The 13160-nt window shown below is 41.5% G+C and overlaps 1 protein-coding gene across 1 annotated transcript in view; it reads left to right on the top strand.

The window, feature by feature from the left end:
• znf536 (zinc finger protein 536) overlaps positions 1-13160 on the top strand; it is a 740368-nt gene that overhangs the window by 133395 nt on the left and 593813 nt on the right. Inside the window, exon 3 of the mRNA XM_034160487.1 lies at positions 6076-6184. The gene's annotated coding sequence lies outside the window, so the exon portion shown is untranslated. The remainder of the gene's footprint in view (positions 1-6075; positions 6185-13160) is intronic.

The raw sequence follows: 13160 nt of genomic DNA, 5'->3' as shown, positions 1-13160 counted from the left end.
GAGGTGGTCCTGCAGTGGGCTCTGGTCCTTCACTGTAGGTCAGCCTGAGCCAGACAGCCACTGATGGGGCACATTTCATGCAGAGTGATACTGGTTCCAAATACACACACGTGCATGTGTGAAGCTGTGTGCACCTTGCTTTAAGAGAGTAAGCCCTTGCCAGGTTCTCAAGCTCATATCCAGGATGAACAGGTGGTCCCACCAAACACGGACATCAATTTTGCCGTGACTTATCCCACTGTGGGCGTGTGATGAGGAGGGGCCAACAGCGCCAGTCCACGTTTTGTGTGTGCATTCTGGTTTTCTTTTTTATGGAGGGTCCCGTCACTGTGTGAAATGGATATCATCTGTCCCTCGTGGCAGGAACAGTCTTACATCCAGCTTCCACCCAGAGAAGGATGGCAGATCTACATGTGCAGTTGTAGCATTTGTTTATGTGCTGATGTGATGTCAGTGCATGTGGCACCTGACCTCGCCGTCGGACCTCACCGTGCACAGTTGTCAACACTTTACATTCGAAACCACATCTGGTTTTCTCTCCGCTCCTTCCCTCCTTGCTGTTTTCTCCCCCCACCCCCCTTTGCCACACCGTTCTTTTGAATTCATCCATTTGGGATGGCTGCATTAAAGATAACTTGTATTGAACCACATTTTATTCCCTTTAATCCGCCTCCTCCTCGTGTCTCAAGCAATCTTTCCCAGCAGAGAAAATCGAAGGTAAACCACTTCTAAAGCAGAGCACTGCACTCCACTTTGGATGTTTTAAATATCACCATGTCATGGATGTGAAAATGTAAGGTTCTGATAGTTTCTTTGGTAAACCACATCAAAGTTCCGTGTTGCCTTCATCACCTGACCGCTGCGATAACAAAGCCGAGGAGCTCTGCTCCTTTGATAGCTGTGCCCATAAACAAACTCTGCACAACTCCATCCACTCAGTTTCTTCTTTTGTGAGTTTTTCTGCGGTCCTCCATGACTGCCGCCAAGTAAAAGAGACATTTTGGAAATAGTGAGTAAGCCAGCAAAAGGAAAGAGAAAGAAAGGCGGAATGGAGCCGAGCAGATAAACACAAACAGAGCAGCAGAACAAAGGCTTTGCTCTGAGTCAGCAGCTTTTAGTAAAGTCTGATTAAACGAGGTGGGAAACCACTCGGGGTAGTAAATAACAAAGGTGTCAAAATGTTGCTTAATGACCTGGATATCTACTGCATGAAATATGTAGCCATGACTTTTTTCTCGCTCTCTCTCTTTTGCTTTAATGTGCAGCAGGAGTTTAGATGTTTAAAACAATTTACTTCTGCTGGAGACCAAAGTTTGCAGAACAGTAGCCTGGAAGTGAGATGTTTCACACGTGGGATAAGCTACAATGTTAATCACAATATTCAGATAATGGAAGTCAGAGCAGCACTTCTTAAAGTGTGTCACACTATGAGGATTCAGGAAATATATGAGTAACATATATGGGATTTTTATATCTGTTCATCTTAGTTTTTGTCCTGCAAAAGTCCTTTTCTCTTTCGTCAAATACGTTCAGCTGATGTCCGGCAAGTCTGCTGGGAAGTTTTGTGCGTGCTCAAAACTTTGAGTGGATATCAGGTGGTGAGCTTTTCCAGTGGTTGCATGTCTGTTTACCATCTTTTCCTGTACTTGTTACTTCTACAATACACATGCTTTCATATCATGTGGTTGTCCAATGCTTCAGACAGGGCTTCTGATTGTCCAAATCTCCCACGTGGGGTGTGGATTCAGCACCAGCAGAGAGAGAACAGTTTCTGATGCAGCAACATGAAGCATGGCCATTCATTTAGCCAAGGCTAGACTGACAAAATGACAGCAAGGGTGTGTATGTTTTTATCCGGACATCAGAGTGCACATGGCAGATTTTCTAGTCCAGAAGTCATTCCAGAAAAAGAACATTGTTTGCTGTCCTCCCCTTTGTAGCCGCAATGAACACCGGCACAGTGGAGAGGATGCTGTCAGCACAAGAACGTAGTGAGGAAGCATGACGTCAGGATTCCCAAACTAGCTGGATTCTACCCACATTTGTGTTCAGATCTCAGCAAATCCCACTCAAATCTGGTGTTACCGGGCACACATATAGCTCTTGAAGCAAGACATTTGTTCTGCTGAATGCAGCTTTGTGTTGTCAGTTTAAACCTGATTATATCCATCCATCAGAGCTTTAAATTCTCTTCAAATGAAAAAAATAAATAAATGGTATTTGTCACCGGACAAATTATTTCAATCTGTTACTAATCAGTTTGCTCAATTTGTCAAAGTGTGACTACACCTTAAAGTGCAAACCTGTGTCAAAGCAGAGCAGGTGGCTCTGTGGCAGAGGGTTTAACAATCAATTCAGTTTATTTATGCAGCTCTAAATCACAACATGAGTCCGTCCAAGGTGCTTCACAAAGGTTCTGTTTAACTTTACCCAGCCCCTGAGCAAATACATTGGCAACATTAGTAAGAATAAACTCCCTCAGGCCATTTTTGATTGTAGGACGAAACTCAAGAAGACCAGACTCAGAGGGGTGACCATCTGCTTTTTGGCCATACTGAAATACTACAAAAAAGCACAACAAAAAAATATCTAACATGTAAGGACAGAAATGAAGCAGCGAAGTAATCAAATTATAAGAGAAACCAGTGGTTGCGTTAACCACTTGTCCAAATAATCAAGTAGTAAATTTAATGGACCTATGAAGTGGAACACCATTGGGATCATCATAGTCAGCTGACAGAGCTGTTCCTTAGAAACATCCCCCAAAGATACATAGAATTCCCCAGAGCAGGTCCCAGACCTCTGCAGTGTCCCTACTTCCCCACAGACCATTGAAAGTATGACCAATCCATATAATCAGTCAGTACAATATTTAGATGGGGTTCCATTCCAGGTCTCTTCAGGTCCGTCTCTTTGGCTAATATACAATACAATACAATCTCCATCAGCAAAGTCCTGCCAACTGAGTACCTTGGCTGGAAAGTAACTTGTGTGCTTCAGAATTTGGGGATAACCAGAACCAGTGGGCTTCAAGATGTATCTAGGACTTACTTAATCTTCTTGGATTGAGCGCTTGCTTAAAAGTAGATGATGTCACATTTCTATCTGATGCTGCCAATTCCATCAGTTCTTTATTTGTGATCATTGGCTTCTTTTGGGCTTTTAGATCAGAACTATGTGAACTCATGGGTGTTAATTTTGGGCTTCTGTAAAGTTTTGCATATTTTTGTATCGTAGCTTGTACAGTTGCTCACAGTACTGTGAATATTTGACAGATGGCTGTGAAGGAGGAATCTGACTTGTAGAGATCTGAAATTGTGCTCCAGAAGCCTTAGATTATTATTATTTTTTCCCCTGCTGTTAAACACAAGAAGACACTGATTCCACAGACCGGCTTCCGAGCAGAACCAAAGGTTTCCACAATGAACCTCAAATCGTGAATGTGTTGTAGCTAAAACGTTGACACTGCAAGAAATCTGTCTTGTAACTTATGATGGAAATAGTGAGTATTCTGACTGACTTATGTCAAAGTGTGCACAGTGAAATCATCTTTGAAGATATAAGCACAATTAAAACACATTAGTACCTTTGATAAAATGTTTGTTGCATTTTGAGTCATTCAGCTAAGGGACAAAGTGAAGCTCCTCCCCCTCCGTGGGTCTTTTAACTTTAATGACAAGAGTGCTTAAAAAAGAAGAACCTGTGGCAAACAGCTCAGTTTTTTTTTTAACTCATCTGCACATTCAGGCTCATGCTGTCTGCTGATATCATCTTTTGCAGAAACTATATCTGGACAGACATGAGCATAGATGTTGCACACTGTACAACTTCATGGATGGACACACAGCTCCGGCCAAATGAAGAACACAATCCTTTGTTGTCATACATGCACATCATTTTTGGATTGGACTACAATATATGACAAATTGATTGCACTCACATAACCCTTGCGAGAGAATCATGTATGATTATACACATACAGGTGACATGCAGCTCTATATATAGCTGAACTGCTGTCAGACTTTATAACTACAAACATAATATAGGAAGAGACAAGCACTCAGACATACAACTAATAAATGGCAGCAGTTGGTAATCTTTGTTTTCTCTCAGATCTTTGCGGCATCATACGTTTAGACTGATAAAGATGGAGTTGAAAGAAAAAAAGAAAAACCTTCCATATAGGATATGTTTCTGTTGATTTTTCAAAAAATTGGCCAAATTAATTTTTTTTGCAATGCAGTTGCTCCAGTAACTCCCTTTATATCTGTGATCTATGACTTGTTTTGGCAAATCAAGGAAAAGCATTGCAGCTTTAACTAACTTTACAATTTGCAGCTGATGTGGCAGAGCAGTGTGAGATTTTTCTTACTTGTCTAGCAGATATCTCACAAAATATGTGAGTTAAATTTGAATTTCAATTTAATTTTCAATTTATTTTCATTTATATAGCGCCAAATCACAACAGAGTTGCCTCAAGACGCTTCACACAAGTAAGGTCTAACCTTACTAACCCCCAGAGCAGAGGTAAGGAAAAACTCCCTCTGAGGAAGAAACCTCAAGCAGACCAGACTCAAAGGGGTGACCCTCTGCTTGGGCCATGCTACAGACATACATTACAGAACAATTCACAAAATGAATATACAGGAAATGCTGTTGGTGCACAGGACAGGAGGGTCTCCAGCACAAATACCACCAAATTTGCCCATATTTTATCAAGCGTTCTTCCCAAGAAGATCTCTGTTTATGACATCACCAGAGAAAGTGTGTCATACTGCTGTATTTCAACCCACATGGGTCAAAGTACAGGTGATTTTTTTTATCACATTTGAGATATAAGAATGTGAAATATTTCTCTGAATACTAAGGAACAAGATTATCGTGCTGCAGAAGAAAATCCTTCTCATGAAAGAAGTCCCTTCAGCTGCTCCCTTGTTTTCACTCGGGGTCACCACAGCTGATCCAAGGCGGATCTGCATATTGATTTGACACAATATGTGTTGCCTTCATCACCTGACCGCTGGATGCCCTTCCTGATGCAACTCCACATTCCATGGAGAAATGTGGCAGAGGGTAGGGCTTTAATCGGGAACCTCCCCCACTGAAACCAAGCACACAAACCACTTGGCCACTGCCCCTGCCTGACTTTGCGTGACTTTAATGGTCACAAAAAAATAAAATAAAATGGGAGTATGCCTTTAAAAGGTTTTGGAGGCCGGTGAATATTCTTAATTTCTAATTGGGAATATTCTTAATTCATAATTGGGATTTGGTTGTTCAAGTGGAACTGTTAAAAGTGTTTTTCACTGCTCAGCTACAACACTCCAGGCTTATCTAGCCTCAAGGACAAATTGCCCACTGTTTACCTCCAGAAGAATTTATTCAGGCCTTGGTGAGATTATTTGGCTCCATTCTTATCTCAACCCACAAAGACAATAAACTGACAGACTTACACATGGACTGAAGCATGCTCCAGCTTTTTCCCTTTCACTTCCCTTCCTGCCCCCCCCCTGCGGGAGGCCCCTGTTCTTCCCAAGCTGGCAGGCGGCATGACTCCAGTTGCAGTGGCTACACACTCACATCGCCTCAATTTGGAAAACGGACTGTTTCAAGTTTAGTGCACATAAACAATGTCAAATGTATATGTGTTGTCTTAATTCTGATGTGTGCTATTATTACAGTAAACAAGTAATAATTGTGGATTAATTGCTGTTTGTCTGTGGAATGTGAGTGTGGCAATCTCGTTGTTGTAATGACAATGATAATAAAGCTATCCATCCATCCAAAATACAACATTGAAGGTAATTTGCAAACCACATTTTTGCATTTTACACTTTCACTCACACAGACAAGGGCCATCACTTAATAATAATTTCAAATTTGCGATATCAGAAGATCTTTGTTGAATATATGAGCATCTAACTGCACAGTCATTAGGATCAGCCATCAAATCACAGTCCCCTTCTCTTTCCAGGAGGGAAAACCCCTTCTAGACAAGGGTTTGCCAGAGAGGGAGGGATGAAAATGTTGAACTCAGCACTTTCTTTATCTTCTCTCCCTCTCTCTCTCTCCCAGGACTCCGCCATCAGTGTAGACCAGAAGCGGAACCGAAGCTGAGGCTGGCTTAACGGGGCTAAGCACACCGTCACGCTGTCTGAGAAGCTACCCCCACCTGCCATCTGAGGTGACTCAGGGCTTTCAGAGGAGAGGGAGGAAGGCAGGAAGGGAAAGCGGAAGGGGCACGACATGCAAATGGAAGTGTGTGTGTGTGCATACACACTCACCTTGCAGTGAAAAGGAAGGTGCAGAGCATTAATACAGACAGAGGGGGAAAAAAATCCAAACCTGCAGGATGAATGTGCAGAAGAGGGAAACACCTGTTCAGGTTCTGACACGGTCTTGCATGAATGAATGAGGGTTGGAAGGATGACTGTTGGAGGAGGGTTGCCTTAAATTCCCTGTGATATCATATGTGCATGTGCTGATGATAACGGACACGTGTACGGCAGTTGGCTGTCACGTCCATTCATTGTGAGCATGCAGAAGGTCTGCATGAGCATATGAAGCGATAATTCCCATTTAATCCCGTCATTTATCTGTTGTGGTTGCTGTGTCTATCTTTAAGCCCGAGCTGGCTCTGTCTCAGCTCTTTTGTCTTTCCTCTGTCCAGCCTGCAGACTCGGTGTTGACTTGGTTGCAGGTTATTAAATGGGTGAATGTGGCTTCACTTTGTGGGCATCAAGTAGAATGTTAGGCTGGGAGAGGGGTGGAAATGTGCAGCTGAAGCCCTGGAAAGTTTCAGGAGACTGAGGTAAGAGCCTTTTAAAGCCTCTCGAGATGTGTGTGAAGTGGAAACCCTGACCCAGTCGTGAGGGACCGGAGCGCTCCGAGGAGGTGAGGTTGGCTCACCTAACAGCTATTTCGAGTCCAGCCGTGGAAATACCTTTGCCATCACGTGGGGAATATCGAGCCGAGGTGTGGGGGAACATATTGCATTTGTCTGCTGATAGTAGGGCTGATGCATGTGGCCAGTTGGTCTATTTTAATTGATATTATTAACTGTTACTTTAACGCCGCAGAGGTTTTGCAGCACCTTCTCCAAGTCTTTGCTAAATTTGGCCTCGGAATGGATCGGCTGTAATTCAGAAGTGAGCAGGATGTTATATATGGGCCTGTGCAGCTGTGTGTGGTTGTAAGGGAGGGCATTCTGTGAAAAAAAAAAAAAACCTGAATAATTTAGTGTTCACATTATTTTCTAATGCCATTCTTTAGAATGTGACTGGATCACTCTAACAAATGTGTGTGTCACAAAGTTCAGGGGATTTTGTAGGGCGCCTCTGAACAGTGAGTGATGGCAACCAGCCGATTCCCAGCTCCCTCTTGTCTCTACCGGCAGCCCCATGCGAGCTCTGTGCGTGCCCCCCCACCCCTCCCCACCCCGCACACACAACTAATGCAGGGAATCGAAACAAAAAGGCCACATATTTTATTTATGTGTCAAAAGTGTGGTGAAAAGAGGATGGGAAGGAGGGAGGCAGGTCTATCACTCTATCCGCAGGTTGATATCACTCCATCCGTGCGGATCAATTCTCTCAGACAGAAGGAGATGAGAAAGGAGTGAGGGGGGTGGGAGGGGAAGGAGAGGGAGGGGTGTCAAAATGGTGGTTGTATTGATTTGTCAAAGAAATACAGCGTTGCGTGTTTTGCTTAAACGTCCAGATAAACCTGAGCCGTCAGAGCAGGGCGGGCGGACGCTGACACTCGGCCACACACGGATTGTGGAGTTTCTTCTTACACATGCATGCATGCCCATGCGCAAGCACATACACACACACACACACACACACACACACACACACACACACACACACACACACACACACACACACACACACACACACACACACACACACACACACACACACACACACACACACACACACACACACTCTCACCTTCTGATTGAAACAAGGAAAAAAAAATTACGCAGCTTCAAAGTTCCCAATATTTCATGGTGGCCGTGCACTTACTTATAGCAGGTACTGAGGGGAAAAGGAGCTGTCCTGCTAATATGGAGACCTGGGTTTGAATCTCACTCATGCTACCGGATTGTGTTTTTGGGCAAGACATTTAATCTACATTTTCTCAGTTCATCCAGCTTTACAATAATGCCTCACATTTACTTCTTGAGTCAAGGCTGGTACCATTTTTTTCTTACAGTTGGGTGGACTTAGACAACGCAATTTGTTTTTTCCAAGGACACAGAAAGGCAGCATGAATGGGATTCAAACTCAGGTCCACCTATTGGAAGTGCAGCTCCTTATCCACTGAGCTACCTGCTCTACTTGAAACACTCTTCAAAGTTTAGCTTTATGGCCCATTCACATGGCATACGACGATTCCTGACTGTTGATCATTCGGCTGCTCCTGGTTTTGTTCAGGGTCGCCATAGCAGACACAGCCAGATCCACATTGGTAATTGGCACAGGTTTTACACCGGATGCCCTTCCTGACGCAACTCCAGTTTTACCTGGAGAAATACACACAGCCGCTGGTGTTCCAAAGAGGTCTTCTGTCCAAGTACTAACCAGAGCCACCTTTGCTTAGCTTCTGAGATCTGACGGGATCAGGCTGACACAGAGCAGATCGGCTGCTATGACGATTCCTGAATGAAGGGAAAAAAGTAAAAAAAAAAAAAAAATCACGATTCATTGAGAAAAGGTGGATGAAGGAGCTTTATCACCGAATAGCCTGTGAATCAAGAGCGTAAAAGGGATGAAAGAGGAACGAAACAAAACCGAAGCTACCATTGATCTTGACGCTTTAAATGAAATGCGCCTGGAGCCACTGCTGGAGCAGTGTGTGTCTGCATCTCTGCGTTCCAGGACTTGGCGCAGCGACGGAGCTGCAGCTCCTCCACAAAAGTGCCCAAAAACCGTCTTTTGTACTCTGTGAAAAAATTCTGCTGGTTGAACGAAGTCAAACGAAAGACTAGTTTTAAGATGTTAACGATAAGAAACGTCAAGAACGACAGCAAAACAAAATACGGACAAATTGAGGTTTTCATTGCGTCAAATTTTTTGACATTTTAAAATCCTGATGAAGCAACCGTTGCAGGAACGAAGCAGAGCAAAGGTTAAACGATGCCAACGAAAGTCAACAAAAGTCCCGATTTCTTGTTTCGTTAGGCTTCGTTGCCCTCCATTAAGTGCCGTGTGACTGGGCCATTAGAGCTGCTAAAAAGAAATCCCAAAACGGCTTTTTGAGATCATGCTTTGAACCCAGTGTTCACCACTCCAACATTTCCTGTTCCCACAAAGGATCCCCACAATAACAGAACTAAACAATACCCAATGCAGAGGTGAACCCATTTTAAAATTTCTCTGCGTCACTGAGTAAAACTGATCATTTTTCTACACAGAAAAATGTCTGATGTCATCCTATCTACAGTTTGTGTTTGTTTGTTGCAGCCTTGTTTGTCCATTAACTTCTCCTCTGAAAGAGGTCCTATCAGTTTGAAACTCTGCCAAGGAATAGATTATTATCTTGGCATTCGGACTTATGTTGGAGTTGACATTTTGAGCCACTGTCAAGTGTGATCAGATTTCTTTCTCAAGTTCTTCCTCAAGGCTTCATGTGTGCTTCTATGATTGTTTTGGTCTTGCAAGAGCTCAGTATGGTCAGCAATTTCATGTCTAAATCCACCATGAATTAATGGTTTAAGGAGCTCACCTTGGTCACATCATCAGCCAATTCAATTCAATATGTAGCACCAAATCACAACAATGCTGCCTCAAAGTGCTTCACATGAGTAATGTGTAACCTTACCAACACCTCTGAACAAGCACACAGGCAACAGTGATAAGGAAAAACTCCCTGTGGTGTTGTTGAAGAAGAAACCTTAAGTAGACCAAACTCAAAGGGGTGACCCACTGCTTTGGCCATTCTAACAGTTACAAGGATTTTACAAAAGATGAGAAAAAACAAAACAAAACAAAACAGTTATTGAAATACAAATGGTCCATCTTGGTAAAGAGTCTCTAGTTTCAGGTCTTGAATACACCTCATAGCTGACGTCAAACGGCAATGCCAGGTTATTCTGGTCCTCTAAAAGCAGCACCAGCAACTCCAACAGAGACAAAAATTGCAGAATTAGTTGGCTGGAGATAACAGCACCTAAGCTTTTAGTTCACCAGCCAAAAATCAACAGAGAAGCAGAGAGATTAATAAGTTGATCCCTGGCAGCTAGCCCTGAGCTTCACTAACAGACCCAGCATTTAGATGTAGTGAGGCTGAGATCTGTCCTATTGCCATTAACACGATTTCAATAACAGTCTGAAAATGCATTGAACAATTATCATTTAATAGTTAAAATAAAAGTATTTCTTCGTTTATCTGCTGATTGCAAACCAGCTTTAGAGGTGCGTACTGCCACCTACTGTATAGAAATGGCTGAAATAATGACATTAATTATTCTAAGTCTATATAATACAGAATATAAAACAATAAAATGAAAAAAAATCAAAAGGTACAATAAATATGTTAATGCAAGTTTGATCATTTAACCACAATCATACAGCAATTTTAAAAGGCCACAGTATTGATGTGCTGATTCCAATGGTCTACTTACATTTTTGGTTTTTGTTTCAGGTGAAGATGGTTGAAATCACTTCTTAACTCATCCTACGGCAGCATTATATTTAAACACACACAGACATTAATTCTACAAGGTTTATGACAATGAACTGAAATATCAGTAACATTTCAACATATCTTAAGTGGAGACAGCCCATCAAGTTCAGTGTCTTTAATCATTCCTGGAACTGCAGCGCATCTAGTCCCAGTAAAACCAGAGCCTACACAACAAATTACCGGAGTGGTAGGTCAAGCACGATAGGAGTACGTTAAAGATTTCACAGGGACCAAAATGTAAAAAACACACCACATTATATGTCTAATCATAAGGATTCCAAAAGAGGTGTAGTTCAGGCCATCTAGTACAACCTAAAGTGGGTAGCTCATCCACTTTAGGTTGTAGAGGATGGCCTGAACTACACGTCTTTTGGAATCTTTAAATAATAAGAAATTATTAAAATTTTTTCATTCATTCAAAAGGAATTTTAAAAAGGAATAAATTTAACTGTTGTGAATGATGAGTTACCAAATTAAAAGTCAAATAAGGTCAATTTCCATTGAATCTATGATGTAGTTTGTTATATAATACATGGCTCAAACTCTTTATTTATTTATTTATTTATTTTTCCATCTTATCATCTGAAGATATCATCATCTTAATGGTATCTTATCTTACCAAAATTTGTATAGCAACTTTAATTTTTGACCTGTGTGCAAAATGAAATTGGCCTTTACTCAATAACTCAATAAATTGAGGCTATAGGTAGAACCACACATTTTGAGAATGTTTATGATCAGAACTAATGTGGCATACTCAGCAGCAAGAACAGAACCTGCCCAAAAAAACTTTGGCGCTTTCAGATTTTAGTCATGGTGTAAAATTCCCACAAAAATTCTCTCTTGAAATCCAGTTATACATCTACAGCTGGTTAGCCTTTTGTGATTCTACAACCCCTGGCAAAAATTATGGAATCACCGGCCTCAGAGGATGTTCATTCAGTTGTTTAATTTTGTAGAAAAAAAGCAGATCACAGACATGACACAAAACTAAAGTCATTTCAAATGGCAACTTTCTGGCTTTAAGAAACACTATAAGAAATCAAGAAAAAAAGATTGTGGCAGTCAGTAACAGTTACTTTTTTAGACCAAGCAGAGGAAAAAAATATGGAATCACTCAATTCTGAGGAAAAAATTATGGAATCACCCTGTAAATTTTCATCCCCCAAATTAACACCTGCATCAAATCAGATCTGCTCATTGACATTGACCCTATGCCATGACATTGACCCTATGTGTCTTTTTGCAAGGAATGTTTTTGCAGTTTTTGCTCTATGGCAAGATGCATTATCATCTTGAAAAATGATTTCATCATCCCCAAACATCCTTTCAATTGTCCAAAATATCAACATAAACTTGTGCATTTATTGATGATGTAATGACAGCCATCTCCCCAGTGCCTTTACCTGACATGCAGCCCCATATCATCAATGACTGTGGAAATTTACATGTTCTCTTCAGGCAGTCATCTTTATAAATCTCATTGGAAAGGCACCAAACAAAAGTTCCAGCATCATCACCTTGCCCAATGCAGATTCGAGATTCATCACTGAATATGACTTTCATCCAGTCATCCACAGTCCACAATTGCTTTTCCTTAGCCCATTGTAACCTTGTTTTTTTTTCTGTTTAGGTGTTAATGATGGCTTTCGTTTAGCTTTTCTGTATGTAAATTCCATTTCCTTTAGGCGGTTTCTTACAGTTCGGTCACAGACGTTGACTCCAGTTTCCTCCCATTCGTTCCTCATTTGTTTTGTTGTACATTTTTTGATTTTTGAGACATATTGCTTTAAGTTTTCTGTCTTGACGCTTTGATGTCTTCCTTGGTCTACCAGTATGTTTGCCTTTAACAACCTTCCCATGTTGTTTGTATTTGGTCCAGAGTTTAGACAGAGCTGACTGTGAACAACCAACATCTTTTGCAACATTGCGTGATGATTTACTCTCGTTCAAGAGTTTGATAATCCTCTCCTTTGTTTCAATTGACATCTCTCGTGTTGGAGCCATGATTCATGTCAGTCCACTTGGTGCAACAGCTCTCCAAGGTGTGTTCACTCCTTTTTAGATGCAGACTAACGAGCAGATCTGATATGATGCAGGTGTTAGTTTTGGGGATGAAAATTTACCGGGTGATTCCATAATTTTTTCCTCAGAATTGAGTGATTCCATATTTTTTCCTCTGCTTGGTCTAAAAAAGTAACCGTTACTGACTGCCACAATCTTTTTTTCTTGATTTCTTATAGTGTTTCTTAAAGCCAGAAAGTTGCCATTTGAAATGACTTTAGTTTTGTGTCATGTCTGTGATCTGCTTTTTTTCTACAAAATTAAACAACTGAATGAACATCCTCCGAGGCCGGTGATTCCATAATTTTTGCCAGGGGTTGTAAAATTCTATGTAACGGGGGGCAGGAAGGAAAATAAAAACATTACTTAACCCCAGTTAAAACCACCTTTTGACAATGCAGCTG

Source organism: Thalassophryne amazonica, chromosome 2, assembly GCF_902500255.1.
Source record: "Thalassophryne amazonica chromosome 2, fThaAma1.1, whole genome shotgun sequence".
Lineage (NCBI taxonomy): Eukaryota > Metazoa > Chordata > Actinopteri > Batrachoidiformes > Batrachoididae > Thalassophryne > Thalassophryne amazonica.
Note: the sequence above shows the minus strand (reverse complement) of the source record. Positions and strands in the feature narration are given on the sequence as shown.